Here is an 18224-nt window from a genome sequence, read left to right on the forward strand (position 1 = left end):
GGGATAAAATGTGCCAGAGAGAGGCCGGTTAGCTCAGTTGGTTAGAGCGTGGTGCTAATAACTCCAAGGTCACGGGTTCGATCCCCGTACGGGCCACTCATTTTCTCTCTGGGACCTTCGCTCTGCTCTTCTCGAAAATGATGGGCGGTCTCCCAGACATCCCTGCTGGCTAAACCATACAAGTACCTGGCCGAAATAGCTCAGTTGGGAGACCGTTTGACTGAAGATCTGAAGGTCCCTGGTTCAATCCTGGGTTTCAGCAGAGGAACCACGTCTACCTGATTCCACCTAGCCTCATCGCTATCTGCCTCTCAGACAGCCAGCTAACAGAGTGTGTTGGTTCCATGGTCTAATGGTTAGCACTCTGGGCTTTGAATCCAGCGATCCGAGTTCAAATCTCGGTGGAATCTTTTTAGGTTCTTTGCGGAAGGGAGGGAAAAAACAGAGGTGATGCGCAACTGCTGACATGGCAGTGAAATTGACACTCTCAAACCGAGTCGGAATTGGGGAAACATGGGCTTAAAAAGCAAAGGCTTCATTTGCTCCTTGCTATCTTGCTTCTGGACTCAATTGCTGCGTTCCAAACCGCATACTTCCCTACTATATAGTATGGGAAAAAGAGTAGGCGAGCAAAAAAAGTAAGTTCGAATCCTCACTATTCATAAAAGAGTAGGCGAGAATTACCTGGTTGACGTACTAATTATCGCGAGATTTGGACGATAGTGCGTTCCAATATGCCTACTTTCCTACTATATAGTAGGCGAAAACAGTACGTGAAAGAAGCAGTACGTTCGAAACATCAGTATTCCTAAAAGAGTAGGCGAGAAGTTCCCGGATGATCTCCTGCTTTCGCCCAGACATTTGAGTGCTTTTCAGCTTGTACTCATCTATCCCAGTAGGCCACGCGAGAGCATACGTCATTATCAAACATCACGGAGATCAGCGACGCCGGGGGTTTTCAAATGTGAGTAAACACGGTTCCTTATGTGTTAAACTACAATAGAGTAGACGTTTTAACTGTTGAAGGTGTAAAGTAGTTAGACAGTATAGTATAGTTGTGATTTTGCTGTAAAAACATGTTTTGTATAGCTAGCTAACAGGGGAGCTCTAAGCACATGTAACGTCTCTAAAGTGGATTTACATAACCATATACATCTTAAACACGCTTATTTAAAATGTCTATTTACATCTGAAAGGAAAATATTGTAAGTATTGACATATTGCAGATGAGCACATCACAACATGAAAAAGACATCTGAGTGATGTATGTGTGGCATTATCATAGGATAGGATAACGTTAATTCACTGTTGTCAACACTGTTGACATTAGACTAATGTGCTGTAAATAAGGTAAATAAACAAATCTATAAAGTAACTAAACATGTTTTTATTCAGACTGGTGTGAGCACTGAGGATGAGGAGCCCAGAGCTGAATCCTGGAAACGGTGCCATGGATGAGACTGTCATAAGATCTCTCCATCTGCCCTTATCGCCTCAGATTGTGATGCGCAGAGCAGCAACAAGCTCCGGCACGAAGGCACGGTCACCTCTGGTGAATTCATCAGAATAAAGCCGCAGAATGGGAACCGCTGTGTTGAGATGGCAGTAGGATGTGGGCTTCAGCGCCCAAATACATGCTTGTAGTTTGAATAAAGATTTGTTTCATGTGCATGCATTTGTTTATTGTGTGATGGTTACTTTTATTTGTTCTTTTACTCATTTACTCATGTTTCTTATTGTTGTCAGTATATAAAATATAATTATTTAATGTATGCATTAATTCATTGCTTGACTGACAATTGAGATGTTCACGTGTATTCATCCATAACTCATATGACAAAACAAATTACATTTTGCTTGTTTTATTAAATTATATCATTTTTAGTATATAAAAAAAAGTAATATACTTAAGTATTGGTCAGCATTTAATATTATTTTGTTTAAGTTTTGGGGTGGGCTAACAATGCAATTCATTCTGAGGTAATATTAATTTTTTATGAGCGATACTTGCATTTTTCGAGCATAAAGTCAACAGTTTCTCCAAAGGAGATCTTCGAGCAGCGGCCCGTCTCCTTGTGCACTGCAGACAGTAAACGCAGAGGAAAACTGTTCTAGGTTGTGCTGTCGAGTTACTGATGTTATGAAGTGTTAGTGCACCTGTCGCTCATATAATTTAAACTTATAAACTTATTACATAAAGATCATGGAAAGATACTAGTTGTATCTAACAATGAACAATCATAATGACAAAACAGAAAACATAAAGATCATTGGTTTGTGTACATCATAATATGATATTTATACACAGGAAAAAAGAACAATAACAAGGCTAAATATCTTTAAATATAAATAGTTCTTCATAATACATTAAAAAATAGTTTTGTTGTTATTGTCTGAGGGATGAAACGAGAGGTAAATTCATCAAGAAAAGAGGAAAACTTGAAGGAGAAACTTTTTGGGTATAAAATAAAGAAATTAACAACATATTCAAGAGATAACGATTTTGGGGTTTCTTAAAAAAATCGTTATAAGGAACTGTGGGTCACATTAGAAGGGTTTAAAATATAACAACTTAAATCAACCCTAAATGTATTCACAAAATAAATTGGCAGCTGTTTCTTCAACAATACCACAAAATGAGCAAGTTTCATCAATATCAAGATGTTTACAGATAGATGAATTAAACGTGTCGTTCATCTTTTAAGTTGTTGCGCTTGTGATAACGTGTCGTAGGTCACATGATAGCATCAACATGGCGGATGATGTCCGGATCGCATTCATAGGCTGCGTCCGAAACCGCATACTTCCCTACTATGTAGTAGGGAAAAAGCAGTAGGCGAGCGAATAAGTATGTCCGAATCCTTAGTATCCATAAAAGAGTAGGCGAGAATTACCAGAGTGACATACTAATTATCGCGAGATTCGGCTCACGTATACTTATAGTGCGTCCGAATATTCCTACTTTCCTACTATATAGTAGGCGAAAACAGTATTTGAAAGGAGTAGTATGTCCGAAACCTCAGTACTCATAAAAGAGTAGGCGAGAAGTTCCCGGATGGCTTACTGCTTCAGCCCAGATTCTGAAGCAACCATCGACGGATACTTTTCTATCCCAGGAGGCCACGGGAGAGGATACGTCATTATCCAACATTACGATCAGCGACGCGGGTGTTTTCAAATGTGAGTAAACACGGTTCCTTGTGTTAAAACGTGTTGAAATACAGAAGACTAGAGTAAACTGTCGAATTGTTGAAGGTTTAAAGACGTTAGACAGTATAGTATAGTTGTGATTTTGCTGTAAAAACACGTTATTGTGTATTGCTATCAGGAGAGCTCCAGTAAGCACACATCTCCAAAGTAGATGTACATAAACCATATACCTCTTAAAGATGCTTATTTTAAATGTCTATTTACATCTGACAGGAAAATCTTCTATAAGTATTGCAGATGAGCACATCACAACATGAAATAGACATCTGATGTATGTGTGCTATTTTAGAATTTACTGTTGTGGCAACACTGTTTACATTAGATAAATGTGCTGTAAGTAAGGTAAATACACAAATCTATAAAGTAACTAAACATGTTATCTATTTTATTTGTCCATTAGTACTGTTGATAAATTTAGGAACATTTGGGGGAGAGGAGAGTGGCTCATGAAGCTGAATGCTGCATCAAAGGCTTTGAATGAGTATACTACAGAAATGAATAACAAAATCTATTTAAATCTTAAGTTGTAGTTTATTTTAATTATTGTAATTTCAAACACAGTTATTACAGCACTTTTCTCATTCGGATCTGAAATGTCTGCAGACTGGTGTGAGCACTGAGGATGGAGAGCCCGGAGCTGAATCCTGGAAATGGTGCCATGGATGAGACCCTCCATCACTCCACCGGCCCTTATCGCCTCAGAACAACCTCCGGCACGGAGGCACGGTCACCTGGTGGTCAGCTGATTCATCAGAATAAAGCCACAGAATGAGAACCGCTGTGTGGAGATGGCAGTAGGATGTGGGGTTCAGCGCCTGTAAATACATGCTTGTAGTTTGAATAAAGCTTTGTTTGTGTTGTTGACTTGTATATGCATTTGTTTATTCTGATGGTTACTTTTATTCATTATTTTACTTATCCATGTTTCTTATTGTTGTTGTCAGTAAATAAAATACAATTATTTAATATATTTATGCTTTAATTCATTGTTTGACTATAACTGTATTTACTGCATTTATCTAGTGTGTATTCATGCATATGTCATATGACAAAACAAATTACATTTTGCTTGTTTTTACTAAAATATACAATTTTCAGTAAAAACAAGTTTTGGTCAGCATTTATCATTATTATTGTGTAAGTTTTGGGGTGGGCTAGCGATGCAATTCATTCTGGGGTAATCTTGTTTTTTAAGGAGTGATACTTACATTTTTCTAGTATAAAAATCAACAGTCTTCTCCAAAGGTGAGATCTTCGAGCAGTCGTGTGCTGTGAGCAATGTGCAGACATTACAAACGCTGAGGAAAACTGTTCTAGGTATGGCTGTCGAGTTACTGATGTTATGAGGTGTTAGTGCACCTGTCGCTCATATCATTTTTTATTGCAGAACTTATAGTTACATACAAGATCAGGATGAACAATCATAATGACAGAAAACATAAATATGGGTTTGCATCCATCATAATATGATATTATATACACAGGAAAAAAAGAACAATGACAAGTTTAAATATCTTTGAATAATAGCGGTACAAACAAACTGATGTTGTTGTTGTTATTTATAATCCAGAGGGATGAAACATTCAACAAGAAAAAGAGGAAAACATAAAGGACAGCCCTTAGGGGCCCAAAAGGGCTTTTTGCTTGTGGGTGAACATTTTGGATTTAAAATAAAGAAATTAAAAACATATTCAAGAGATGACGATTTAGGTTTTTTGTAATGAAAAATTATATATTTAAGGTGTTATATATAAGTATTAATATATATATATATATATATATATATATATATATATATATATATATATATATATATAGCATATTTAAACTGTGGGTCACATTAGAAGCGTTACAAATAAGAACTTAAATCGACCCTAAATGTATTGGTTATACTACAATCACAAAATAAGCAGGTTTAATCAATATCAAGATATTACAGAGATTAATTAAACGTGTCGTTCATATCTTTTAAGTTGTTGCACTTGTGATAACGCGTCGTAGGTCACATGATAACGTCAACATGGCAGATGTCCGGTTCGCATTCATACTAAACGAGATTTGGCTATAAAGTACCTACTCTTTTAGCGCTCGTTAAGTAAGTACTTATTGAAATTAAGTACCTACTCATTGAGTATGCGGTTTCGGACGCAGCCATACTCAACGAGATTTGGCTATAAAGTACCTACTCTTTTAGCGCTCGTTAAGTAAGTACTCATTGAAATTAAGTACCTACTCATTGAGTATGCGGTTTGGAACGCAGCCAATGACTTAAATCTCTGCTGCTCATGGGAAAAGTTGACACACGCCAAGGTTCCATGGTGTCATGGTTAGCACTCTGGGCTCTGAATCCAGCGATCCGAGTTCAAATCTCGGTGGGACCTGCTTTTGCCAGGAATACGTGCAGTACCTCGTTCGAAAAAACTTTTTCGGCAGCACTGAGCCGCAAGAGCTCATCTAGGTAGTGCCCCATTTGAGCTAATTCTGCTCGATGATGGAGAGGAGGTGTCCATCGCTCTAAAAATAAAAAAGACGAGACGCGATCCCTAGCACGTGTGCAGGTGCTGCAGCGTGATTTCCAATGACCACAAAAAAAGAGGCCGCATTTCCTCTGTGCTGGTAACTTTGCACTGGCTACCTTTTAATTGTAGATTTAATTAAAGTATTGCACTTTAAGCCATGCAAGCTGAAATGTTTTCGGCCCGTTGGTCTAGGGGTATGATTCTCGCTTAGGGTGCGAGAGGTCCCGGGTTCAAATCCCGGACGAGCCCATTATCAGCCTTTGCTTTTAATCTCTTCAGCCTGATTAGGGCAACCAGGATATTTCTGAGAAATTGGGGATAAAATGAGCCAGAGAGAGGCCGTTTAGCTCAGTTGGTTAGAGCGTGGTGCTAATAGCGCCAAGGTCAAGGGTTCAATCCCCGTGCGGGCAACTCATTTTCTCTCTGGGACCTTCACTCTGCTCTTCTCGAAAATGACTGGCGGTCTCCCAGACATGCCTGCTGGCTAAACCGCACAAGTACCTGGCCGAAATAGCTCAGTTGGGAGAGCGTTAGACTGAAGATCTAAAGGTCCCTGGTTCAATCTCGGGTTTCGGCAGAGGAACCACGTCTGCCTCTCTCAGTCGAGGTGGTCCATTGACCAATCGCCAGCTCCTATCTACCTGATTCCACCTAGCCTCATCGCTATCTGCCTCTCAGACAGCCAGCTAGCAGGGTGTGTTCGTTCCATGGTGTAATGGTTAGCACTCTGGGCTTTGAATCCAGCGATCCAAGTTCAAATCTCGGTGGGACCTGCATTTGCAGGAATGTGTGCAGTACCTCGTTCGAAAAACCATTTTCGGCAGCACTGAGCCGCAAGAGCTCATCTAGTTAGTGCCCCTTGAAGGGGGGCGTAAAAAGGATGGACAGCACTGGACAATGCAGGTATCGATCCCGCTACCCCTCGCATGCTAAGCGAGCGCTCTACTATTTGAGCTAATTCCCCTCGATGATGGAGAGAAGGTGTCCATCGCTCTCAAAGACAAAGACGAGGCGCGATCCCTAGCACGTGTGCAGGTGCTGCAGCGCGATTTCCAATGACCACAAAAAAACAGGCCGCATTTCCTCTGTGCTGGCAACTTTGCACTGGCTACCTTTTAATTGTAGATTTAATCAAAAAATTGCGCTTTGAATCCAGCGATCCGAGTTCAAATCTCGGTGGAACCTTTTTAGGTTCTTTGCGGAAGGGAGGGAAAAAACAGAGGTGATGCCCAACTGCTGACGTGGCGGTGAAATTGGCACTTTCAAACCGAGTCGGAATTGGGGAAACATGGGCTTAAAAAGCAAAGGCTTCATTTCCTCCTTGCTATCGTGCTTCTGGACTCAATGACTTAAATCCTTGCTATCGTGCTTCTGGACTCAATGACTTAAATCTCTGCTGCTCATGGGAAAAGTTGACACACGCCAAGGTTCCATGGTGTAATGGTTAGCACTCTGGGCTCTGAATCCAGCGATCCGAGTTCAAATCTCGGTGGGACCTGCTTTTGCCAGGAATGTGTGCAGTACCTCGTTCGAAAAAACTTTTTCGGCAGCACTGAGCCGCAAGAGCTCATCTAGGTAGTGCCCCTTGAAGGGGGGCGTAAAAAGGATGGACAGCACTGGAGAATGCAGGCATCGATCCCACTACCTCTCGCTTGCGCCTACTGCTTCCAACCTATTGAGCGCGTTCTCTCCTGTGGCTTACTTTTGACCAATCGTGTTTCTCTCCTGTGGCTTACTTTTGACCAATCGCCTTTCTCTCCTGTGGCTTACTTTTGACCAATCGCGTTTCTCTCCTGTGGCTTACTTTTGACCAATCGGCGACCGCTATTATTAGGCAAGGCAAGGCAAGTTTATTTATATAGCACATTTCATACACAATGGTAATTCAAAGTGCTTTACATAGAAGAAATTAAAATAATCAAAATAAATCAGAATAATTAAAACAGTTTGGAATAAAAGATAATATACAGAAATAATCAAATGAAATCAGAATAATTAAAACATAAAATAAAATACAGTGCAAACAGTCGGACGAACAGTGGCACAGTGCTCATTCAGTAAATGCACAGTTAAACAGATGTGTTTTGAGTCTGGATTTGAATGTGACTACTGTAGGAGCACATCTGATCTCTTCTGGAAGCTGGTTCCAGCTGCGGCTGGCATAGTAGCTAAAAGCAGACTCGCCATGCTTAGAGTGAACCCTTGGTATTTCTAGCTGATGTGATCCTAATGATCTGAGTGATCTGTTGGGTTTATATTCACTGAGCATATCTGCAATGTATTGAGGTCCTAGGCCATTGAATGATTTATATACCAGTAATAATACTTTAAAATCAATCCTAAATGTAACTGGCAGCCAGTGTAAAGACCTGAGGACTGGTGTGATGTGTTCATATTTTCTGGTTCTGCTCAGAATCCTAGCAGCAGCGTTCTGTATGAGCTGCAACTGTCTTATGGTCTTTTTGGGAAGGCCAGTGAGAAGTCCATTACAATAATCAACCCTACTGGTGACGAAAGCATGCACAAGTTTTTCTAAGTCTTGACTGGAAACAAAGCATCTAATTCTTGCAATATTTTTCAGGTGATAATATGCTGATTTATTTATTGCTTTGACATGACTACTGAAACTAAGGTCTGACTCTAGAGACACACCCAGATTCCTGACTTGATTTTTAGTTGTTTGACCCCTAGACTGAAGGTATGCGTTCACCTTGAGAACTTCATCTTTGTTTCCAAACGCAATGACTTCAGTTTTGTCTTTGTTTAACTGAAGAAAGTTTTGGCACATCCAATTGTTTACTTCATCAATGCATTGGCAAAGGGAGTCAATGGGGCTGTAATCGTTAGGCGATAGGGATAAGTAGAGCTGTGTGTCGTCTGCATAGCTATGGTAAGCGATTTGGTTCTTTCTCATTATTTGGCTCATTGGGAGCATGTACAGGTTGAATAGGAGTGGCGCAAGAATTGAGCCTTGAGGGACTCCGCATGTCATGGATGTCCACTCAGACTTATGGTCTCCTATACTCACATAATAACCTCTGCCTCCTAAGTATGACCTGAACCATTTTAGGACTATCCCAGAAAGCCCGATCCAGTTTTCCAGCCTGTCAAGAAGTATTTTGTGATCGACAGTGTCAAATGCAGCACTGAGGTCGAGTAGTACCAGCACTGATAATTTGCCTGTATCAGTATTTAAGCGAATATCATTTATTATCTTTATGAGCGCGTCCTCTGTACTGTGGTGCGGTCGGAAACCAGATTGAAAATGGTCAAAGTATCCATTCGAGCTTAAGAATTTGTTCAGCTGATTGAAGACAACTTTTTCAATGATCTTGCCTATGAAAGGAAGATTTGATATCTGTCTATAGTTGTTTAATATGGTCTTATCCAGATTGCTCTTTTTCAGGAGGGGCTTGACGACAGCAGTTTTCAGGGAGGTCGGAAAACTCCCAGAGAGAAGTGAGGCATTTACCACTTCCAGGAGATCTGCTTCTAAGCTGTGTAACACATTTTTGAAAAAAGATGTGGGAAGTGCGTCAAGGGCGCAGGTTGATGTTTTTAGTTGCTTCCAAAATTTTCCCATCAATTTCTTCGAAATCAGACATAGTGGCTACTTTCTCGTGCTGTTGTATGATCTGCCTGACCCCAGCGCAACTCAAGGATGAGCTGATCACCTTTCTGATATTATTGATTTTCTCAGAGAAGAAAGAAGTAAACTCACTGCACTTTCTCACTGAGAGCATTTCACTGGGAATCTGGCTTGGGGGGGTTGTCAGTCTCTCTACAGTAGCAAAAAGAGTGCGCGTGTTGTTTATATTGCTGTTTATAATATTCGAGAAAAAAGTCTGTCTAGCTTTGCTTAGTTCCTTATTGAAAGCATGGAGGCTGTCTTTGTAGATGTTATAATGGACTACAAGTTTTGTCTTCCGCCACATGCGCTCTGCTTTTCTGCATTGTCTTTTCATATTTTGTACTGCTGTTGAGTTTCTCCAAGGTGCTTTTTGTCTGCCACTCTTCTTCCTGACTTTCACAGGAGCAATATCATCAATTACACTCTTAACTTTTGAGTTAAAAGAATCCCGGAGAAAATCAACAGAGTCAGCAGATATGCTTGGTGTTAAAGATATAGCCTTCATAAATAGTACACTAGTGTTCTCATTTAAGCATCTCTTCTTGACAGACACAGATCTAGCTTCAATGGCAGGAGAGATCAATATATCAAAGAAAATACAAAAATGATCAGACAGTGCTACATCCTTAATAACAATTGATGAAATGTTTAGACCCTTACTGATAAGTAAATCTAGAGTGTGTCCACGATTATGTGTGGGTCCATGTACATGCTGAGTCAGATCAAAAGTTTTTAAAACAGTTTTGATTTCTTTTGCAATATTGTTTTCTGCATTATCTATGTGAATGTTAAAATCTCCAGCAATGGCAAAGCAGTCAAACTCTGAGGAAATTGTTGATAACAGTTCTGTTAAGTTCTCAGCAAAAGCTGGAGAGTATTTTGGAGGCCTGTAAACAATGATAAGTAAAATGCGTGGAGCACCTTTTAACACAATACCGAGATACTCGAAAGACGGGTAATTCCCAAATGATATTTGCTTACATTGAGAGACATCTTTATAAAGAGCAGCTAAACCTCCGCCTCTTCTGACAGCTCTGCAGACACTCATAAAAGTAAAGTTAGGAGGGGCTGTTTCATTGAGGACTGTTGCACTGCAACTTTCTTCTAGCCAAGTTTCATTTAGCAACATAAAATCCAGGTTGTATGTGGTTATTAAGTCGTTGACTAAAAGTGATTTATTTTTAAGTGAAAGGATGTTTAAAAGTGCTAACTTAACAGTCTTACTTTTTGTCCCCACAGCAAACTTGGTATGTCGTGTAATAGGCACCAGATTAGATGGGTTTGCTGTACGGCTTTTGAAGGCCTTAGACTTTCTATCATGTAATCGAACAGCAATAGAAAAAGATACAGGCACACTGGGTTCCCGCTGGTTCTGTAAACATTTGAGAAAGTTATTGTTATCATAGCGGGGACCCGACACATATCACTGAGAGCTGGTATCAGTTGTTTTTGGTTCACCTCGAGCCGCTGGGGGAGGGTGTGGGCCCTGGCGCTGTGGCAGAGGCCGAAGAGCTCACAGGAGGAGGGAGAGGGCGAGCTGGGCCCGCAGGCTTTGGTGGTTGTGGGGCCTGGCGTTTTTTGGTTGGTATCTGGGGGCTCGCAGCAAAAGAGTGGGATAGTCTAGTTCCAGCATGCACCAGTTGTTCCATTTTCTCTGAGAAGCACAGAAGTGGAGATTCTGGAGAGAGTGATAATGTTTCCGGTGAGAGGGATTTTTGCTCTGGTGTTATTGGAGGCTGTAATATGCTGTCCTGGTTTCCCTGGCTGTTTTCCAGAAAGTCGTCTATGGGTGCTGTATCTTGGAGCAGTGCTGGTATGTCACAGTCTGTCTGTGGTGAGCTCTGTGGGCAGGGCTCAGCTGAGATTGTGTCCGTGAGCAGAGGTTGTTGTGGCTGAGTGGTGTTATCACTGTCCTTGTGTGATGTGTCAACCGCATGTCCATTCAGGTGCTAAAGTGAAATCCTGTGGTCATTCATACTGTATCCAGGTGTGTGTGTGCCATTCAGGTTGAGTGGATTGGCACACATTGCAGAAGGATGACGGAGGGAGAAGTAGATATTGTCCTTTAGCACTCTTGAACCAAGTTTGGTTGGGTGGTGGCCATCCTGTTGAAACAGTTGCCTCTGACTCCAGAAAAGATTGAAGTTGTCAATAAAGTTCACTCCTTTTATATTGCAGGTTTTTTGCAGCCATGTATTAAGCCCAAGCAACCGTGAAAACCTGTTTGTTCCTCTTGCTGGGAGTGGTCCACTGATGAATGTTTGAACTTTCAGTCTTTTAAGTGTTTCAAAAAGTTAATTGAAATCCTTTTTAAGAAGTTCCGACTGCTCTTTATGAATATCATTCTTCCCCACATGAATGATGAGTCGATTTGCAGTCTTATGTTTCATCAGAATGTTCTGAAGTTCCCTGTTTACATCAGAAGTTGTTGCTTGTGGAAGGCAGCACGTTGTTGTATCCCTGCTATTAATGTTTCTGATTACGGAGTCGCCCACTATCAGAGTCCTGGGCTCGGCTGCACTGTGAGCTGAGTGCCGCTGTCTGCTCGACCTTGAGCCCCAGTTAGCATCAGTGTTAGCTACTGGCTGATTCTGTCTGTGTGCGATCACATTCATCAAATTTGGGGATTCCTCATTCATTAATACTTCAAATCTGTTCTCAAGATGTATAGGCGGTGGTAGGAGACCAGTGTTTGCAGTCCTTGTCAGTGCCGTATCTGGGGTAGAGGATGCTACTGCAGTAATATGTGATGCTCGTGACAATCTGATGTCTCGAGTGCCTTTGGGTCTCGCACCCTGTTTGTGCCATCGATTAGTAAAACGATCGGCTTGTTTCTCTACACTCAGTATGGCCTGTCGAGAAGCACTAGATTCAGTGGGAGGCTGGTCGAATAAAATAATTCTGCTTTTTTTTGTAGTAATCCAAGCGTTTGAGCACTGTGCTGATTTGCTGAAGTTAAAATTAGGTGATAAAAGGAGATAAATTATAGAAATATAAAAGCGATAGAGCAAAGCGTGGAGCAGTAAGCGAGAGCGTCCGAACAGTAGCTGAGCAGGAAGTAGTCGTCATCATTAGTAATTATCGTCATCTTTGCAACAGGTAAGTCTATTCTTCACGACTGTATAATCGATCATTATTTATTCATAAACAGTGTTTGTTTTTACACAATTAAACATGCCAATAAAGCTAGCTGGCGTGTAATAGCACACGTTTTCTTCTGTACATGTGAACCTGCAACTTTACCATGATACATGATACATGGCATGATACCAGCAAGATTGTACCAAGAAGTGTTATTGATTTTCTTATTAATAAGTTCATCACACTATTTACAATTTGTACACAAGGCAATTCAAAGTGATTCACAGTTGTATAAAAACAATAATGCTTATGCTCATAATAATAATAATCATTAATTATTATAATATTATAATAATTAATTACATAAAAAATAAATGCTGTAGTAAAATACTTTCAGTTGGAATATGACAGCTATGTAACGTTCTGTTTATGCCTGTGTCCTTTCAGATTATGTATGCATACCCGGTTTTACGAAGAACCTCTGAGGGTCGACTCCTTATGGGGCCAACTGAGGAGGCCAATAGGAGGAAGATCGTGTTGGCAGGGAGGGCCAGGTGTAAGGAGGAGGTCCTGGCTGAGGCCACTGCCTTTGTGAGGCAGAATGGAGGGAATCCTGGAGACCAGTTCCTGGTTCTGGCTCACTGCAAGATCCAGTTTGGGAAACACCAGGGTCAGAGGTTCCTGTGGCTGCTGGAGAACTCACTGGGGTATGCCTGCTATCTGGTCAGCAGCATTTTGGGGGAGGAGGAGAGGGACAACCCGCTGTCTGACAACAAACACCTGTTCCTCAGATACACCTCGCAGATCAGGGAGGTAGGCGAGGCTGTGGAGGTGTGTCATATAAAACAGGCCATGCTGCAGGAGGCCCAGAGGACAGGAGACTCTGGATGTCTGATGGTGGAGTTTGGGGATTTTAAGGGTAGGTCAATGAAGGAGGTGTATGAGGACCCAAGCAAGGAGGCCCAGGCTATTATCATCACCTACCTGAAGAAGGCAAAGGCCGGGCCTAACACCAATATGGCCCTTTTCAAAGCATACGAGCTGAAGAGGCAGGCTCCAGCCCACGTGCCCACCACCACTGTGCCCACTGCATCTGTCCTCACTGCTGCTGTGCCCACTGCCACTGTGTCTGTTCCTCCTCCACCTACTGCCACTAAGAACAGGCCACTGCTGGCGACCAATGTGAAGGCCCTGTTGGCGTGGGGGAAGCATTTATCTGCTTCACAGCTGGCACAAAAGATTTTGTCTCCAGCCAAACCCTGTAAGTGATTTGCAAGCTTTAAAATAATTACAGTATATATTATGCAGTATATATGTCTAACGAAAATACGTGTTCAACAGCTGCAGGACCACGTGTACCACCTGCGTCTGAGTCCGCAGTCCGGAGACAGCTCTTTACATGTGGTGAGTATCACTTAACGCATACAAGTGTGTTGGTGACATGTGCTTAGTGTTTTATGTTATTTTACAGACTCTGCTGCTACGGATTTTTTTGAGGAGGAAGATGACCTGGAGATGGCAACTGTAGCCTCGCAAGCTGAGGAACAACTTCCTCAAGGTATGTAAATCTTAAACAATATTTTACAAACAATTACAAATAAAACAAAACAGTATTTTTTAAATGACATATTATTTTATTTCACAACACAGAGGAATGGCACTTCTCAGGTGTCAATCTACATTCACTCTTTGAGTGAACATCCTCAAAGGAAAAAAGATAATTTAAAGGTGTATGTAAAAGGTTTTATTTCATTTTTTATCGTAATCACTGACTAAAGCTCATTCTTGTCATCTCACACTTCCCCCACTCCCCTTGGAATAAGTGGCTGTTGTAGTGTTTGGTCTGCTTCGCTTCACACTTGGCTGATCCCATCTTTTTTTCTTCTTGTATTTCTTCTAATGGTGCTTGGATGAAAAACAGGATGATTTTCACTGCTTCCTTCCATCTTTTCATCATCATGTCATCTCTCTACTAATCGTACATGCTTTGCAGTAAACCTTGTAATCGCAGTAGCTGTCCAGCAGAGCTGAGAAAGTCATGCAGTGAAAGTCTAAAACAATAAGATAATTTCGTTGTGTTTTTTTACGCTCCAGCCACTGCAGGCTCGAGAGGCCCTGCTCCTGCCCCGGCTCGTGCTACTGCCCCTGCTCCTGCCCCTTATCCTGCTCCTCCAGCATTGTGGACCCCTGGCCAGGTGTCCCAGTCGCCTGCAGAGCTTCCTGTCCACTGGAAAGAGCAACTCCAATCTTTCCAGCAAGGCCTTCAACCCCTGTCCCTCTGCACCAGGACCATCCTCACTACAGCCACCCACAGGACTGCAGCGCCCTGCCCAGCCTCCTCTGCAGTCTCCTCCTCTGCGGCCTGCCCAGCCTCCTCTGCAGTCTCCTCCTCTGCGCCCTGCCCAGCCCCTCTGCAGTCTCCTCCTCTGCGCCCTGCTCAGCCTCCTCTGCAGTCTCCTCCACAGCCTTCTGTCCAGCCAAGTGCTGCCTCTGCTCCTGCAACATCAACTGGGTCCAGTGTTGCAGACCAGGCTCCTGTAAGTAAGCTTCTCATTATTCGTGTGCAGGTCCTGCAGCGTGATTTCCAATGACCACAAAAAAAGATGCCGCATTTCCTCTGTGCTGGAAACTTTGCACTGGCTACCTTTTAATAGTAGATTTAATCAAAAAATTGCGCTTTAAGCCATGGAAGCTGAAATGTTTGCGGCCCGGCAGCAGCAGGGAGGATGTATGTTTCGGCTCGTTGGTCTAGGAGTATGATTCTCGCTTAGGGTGCGAGAGGTCCCGGGCTCAAATCCCAGACGAGCCCATTATTAGGCTTTGCTTTTAATCTCTTCAGCCTGATTAGGGCAACCAGGATATTTGTGAGAAATTGGGGATAAAATGTGCCAGAGAGAGGCCGGTTAGCTCAGTTGCTTAGAGCGTGGTGCTAATAACGCCAAGGTGGCGGGTTTTCATCCCCGTACGGCCCACTCATTTTCTCTCTGGGACCTTCGCTCTGCTCTTCTCGAAAATGACGGGCGGTCTCCCAGACATCCCTTCTGGCTAAACCATACAAGTATCTGGCCGAAATAGCTCAGTTGGGAGAGCGTTAGACTGAAGATCTAAAGGTCCCTGGTTCAATACCGGGTTTCGGCAGAGGAACCATGTCCGCCTCTTTTAGTCTACCTGATTCCACCTAGCCTCATCGCTATCTGCCTCTCAGACAGCCAGCTAGCAGAGTGTGTTGGTTCCATGGTGTAATGATTAGCACTCTGGGCTTTGAATCCAGAAGTCTGAGTTCAAATCTCGGTGGAACCTTTTTAGGTTCTTTGCGGAAGGGAGGGAAGAAACAGAGGTGATGCGCAACTGCTGACGTGGCGGTGAAATTGGCACTCTCAAACCGAGTCGGAATTGGGGAAACATGGGCTTAAAAAGCAAAGGCTTCATTTGCTCCTTGCTATCGTGCTTCTGGACTCAATGACTTAAATCCTTGCTATCGTGCTTCTGGACTCAATGACTTAAATCTCTGCTGCTCATGGGAAAAGTTGACACACGCCAAGGTTCCATCGTGTAATGGTTAGCACTCTGGGCTCTGAATCCAGCGATCCGAGTTCAAATCTCGGTGGGACCTGCTTTTGCCAGGAATGTGTGCAGTACCTCGTTCGAAAAAACTTTTTCGGCAGCACTGAGCCGCAAGAGCTCATCTAGGTAGTGCCCCTTGAAGTGGGGCGTAAAAAGGATGGACAGCACTGGAGAATGCAGGCATCGATCCCACTACCTCTCGCTTGCGCCTACTGCTTCCTACCGATTGAGCCAAAGTAAGCCCAAAGTAAGCCCACGTGAGCCAATTGTGTTTCTCTGCTGTGGCTTACTTTTGACCAATCTTGTTCTCTCCTGTGGCTTACTTTTGACCAATCGTGTTTCTCTCCTGTGGCTTACTTTTGACCAATCGCCTTTCTCTCCTGTGGCTTACTTTTGACCAATCGCGTTTCTCTCCTGGCTCTGCTCCTGTGGCTTACTTTTGACCAATCGGCGACCGCTGTTATTATCGTCATCTTTGCAATCTTTGCAACAGGTAAGTCTATTCTTCACGACTCTATAATCGATCATTATTTATTCATAAACAGTGTTTGTTTTTAGACAATTAAACATGGCAATAAAGCCAGCTAGCGTGTAAAAGCACACGTTTTCTTCTGTACATGTGAACCTGCAAGTTTACCATGATATACAGTAAAAAAAATTGTCACTACTGTCAAGATAATTAGCCGACCACTAATTAAGCTATATCCTCCTTAAACCATTTTTTTGTTGTAGTTAATTTAGTATTTTTTGTGTCATTCATTACATTATTTTGAGCACAAGAAGATTTTTACTAAAACCTTTAAAAAAAAAGTTTAATTCATATATGTTATACTATACTATGTTATACACCAGTATACATATTTATGTTATCTTTTTAAATACTATGTTATACATATTTAAAAAGACATGAATAGGCAAAAACAAGTGTTTTTTTGTTTCAACAAATGATTCTCAACTATGTTATAAAAGATATACCAAAACGATTTGATATACCATTTTAAGTTTTAGATCTGTTTGATGATCATATTATTATGAATTGTCATAAACGCCTTTATGTTATATTTGGTGTTTCTTAGTAATCTCTGCCACAAAAGCTAAACAAAACAAAACGATTTAAGCATGGCATGATACCAGCAAGATTGTACCAAGAAGTGTAATTTATTTTCTTATTAATTAGTTCATCACACTATTTACAATTTGTACACAAGGCAATTCAAAGTGATTCACAGTTGTATAAAAAACAATAATGCTTATGCTCATAATAATAATAATCATTAATTATTATAATATTATAATAATTACTTACATAAAAAAAATGCTGTAGTAAAATACTTTCAGTTGGAATATGACAGCTATGTAACGTTCTGTTTATGCCTGTGTCCTTTCAGATTATGTATGCATACCCGGTTTTACGAAGAACCTCTGAGGGTCGACTCCTTATGGGGCCAACTGAGGAGGCCAATAGGAGGAAGATCGTGTTGGCAGGGAGGGCCAGGTGTAAAGAGGAGGTCTTGGCTGAGGCCACTGCCTTTGTGAGGCAGAATGGAGGGAATCCTGGAGACCAGTTCCTGGTTCTGTCTCACTGCAAGATCCAGTTTGGGAAACACCAGGGTCAGAGGTTCCTCAGGCTGCTGAAGAACTCACTGTGGTATGCCTGCTATCTGGTCAGCAGCATTTTGGGGGAGGAGGAGAGGGACAACCCGCTGTCGGACAACAAACACCTGTTCCTCAGATACACCTCGCAGATCAGGGAGGTAGGCGAGGCTGTAGAGGTGTATCAGAAAAAAACAGGCCATGCTGCAGGATGCCCACAGGACAGGAGACTCTTGGTGTCTGATGGTGGAGTTTGGGGATTTTAAGGGTAGGTCAATAAAGGAGGTGTATGAGGACCCAAGCAAGGAGGCCCAGGCTCTCATCACCTACCTGAAGAAGGCAAAGGCCGGGCCTAACACCAATATGGCCCTTTTCAAAGCATACGTGCTGAAGAGGCAGGCTCCAGCCCACGTGCCCACCGCCACTGTGCCCACTGCATCTGTCCTCACTGCTGCTGTGCCCACTGCCACTGTGTCTGTTCCTCCTCCACCTACTGCCACTAAGAACAGCCCACTGCTGGCGACCAATGTGAAGGCCCTGTTGGCGCGGGGGAAGCATTTATTTGCTTCACAGCTGGCACAAAAGATTTTGTCTCCAGCCAAACCCTGTAAGTGGGTAAGTTTTTT

General features: G+C 42.3%; 2 long non-coding RNA genes and 8 other non-coding genes across 10 annotated transcripts; 9 read left to right on the top strand and 1 right to left on the bottom strand.

Annotated features, from left to right (window-relative positions):
• Positions 1-22: 22 nt before the first annotated feature.
• Positions 23-96, top strand: trnai-aau (transfer RNA isoleucine (anticodon AAU)). The gene has a single exon. It is a non-coding gene; the product is annotated as a tRNA-Ile (tRNA).
• A 3549-nt stretch (positions 97-3645) lies between these two features.
• On the top strand, positions 3646-4180 carry LOC143741463 (uncharacterized). Its single transcript, XR_013205055.1, has 2 exons — positions 3646-3691; positions 3814-4180. It is a non-coding gene; the product is annotated as an uncharacterized LOC143741463 (long non-coding RNA).
• On the bottom strand, positions 3722-4954 carry LOC143741462 (uncharacterized). The gene is made up of 2 exons (XR_013205054.1): positions 4419-4954; positions 3722-4025 (listed from the first exon to the last, which is right to left on the bottom strand). It is a non-coding gene; the product is annotated as an uncharacterized LOC143741462 (long non-coding RNA).
• A 565-nt stretch (positions 4955-5519) lies between these two features.
• On the top strand, positions 5520-5591 carry trnaq-cug (transfer RNA glutamine (anticodon CUG)). Its single transcript has one exon. It is a non-coding gene; the product is annotated as a tRNA-Gln (tRNA).
• Positions 5592-5906: 315 nt separating this feature from the next.
• Positions 5907-5978, top strand: trnap-agg (transfer RNA proline (anticodon AGG)). The gene has a single exon. It is a non-coding gene; the product is annotated as a tRNA-Pro (tRNA).
• Positions 5979-6233: 255 nt separating this feature from the next.
• On the top strand, positions 6234-6306 carry trnaf-gaa (transfer RNA phenylalanine (anticodon GAA)). The gene has a single exon. It is a non-coding gene; the product is annotated as a tRNA-Phe (tRNA).
• An 849-nt stretch (positions 6307-7155) lies between these two features.
• On the top strand, positions 7156-7227 carry trnaq-cug (transfer RNA glutamine (anticodon CUG)). Its single transcript has one exon. It is a non-coding gene; the product is annotated as a tRNA-Gln (tRNA).
• An 8279-nt stretch (positions 7228-15506) lies between these two features.
• On the top strand, positions 15507-15579 carry trnaf-gaa (transfer RNA phenylalanine (anticodon GAA)). Its single transcript has one exon. It is a non-coding gene; the product is annotated as a tRNA-Phe (tRNA).
• Positions 15580-15669: 90 nt separating this feature from the next.
• trnaq-uug (transfer RNA glutamine (anticodon UUG)) lies at positions 15670-15741 on the top strand. The gene has a single exon. It is a non-coding gene; the product is annotated as a tRNA-Gln (tRNA).
• A 241-nt stretch (positions 15742-15982) lies between these two features.
• Positions 15983-16054, top strand: trnaq-cug (transfer RNA glutamine (anticodon CUG)). Its single transcript has one exon. It is a non-coding gene; the product is annotated as a tRNA-Gln (tRNA).
• The last annotated feature ends 2170 nt before the right edge of the window (positions 16055-18224 follow it).

The sequence above is a fragment of the Siphateles boraxobius genome, unplaced genomic scaffold (genome assembly GCF_051911475.1).
Source record: "Siphateles boraxobius isolate OS27281-9 unplaced genomic scaffold, OSU_SipBor_1 19, whole genome shotgun sequence".
NCBI classification, from domain to species: Eukaryota; Metazoa; Chordata; class Actinopteri; order Cypriniformes; family Leuciscidae; genus Siphateles; species Siphateles boraxobius.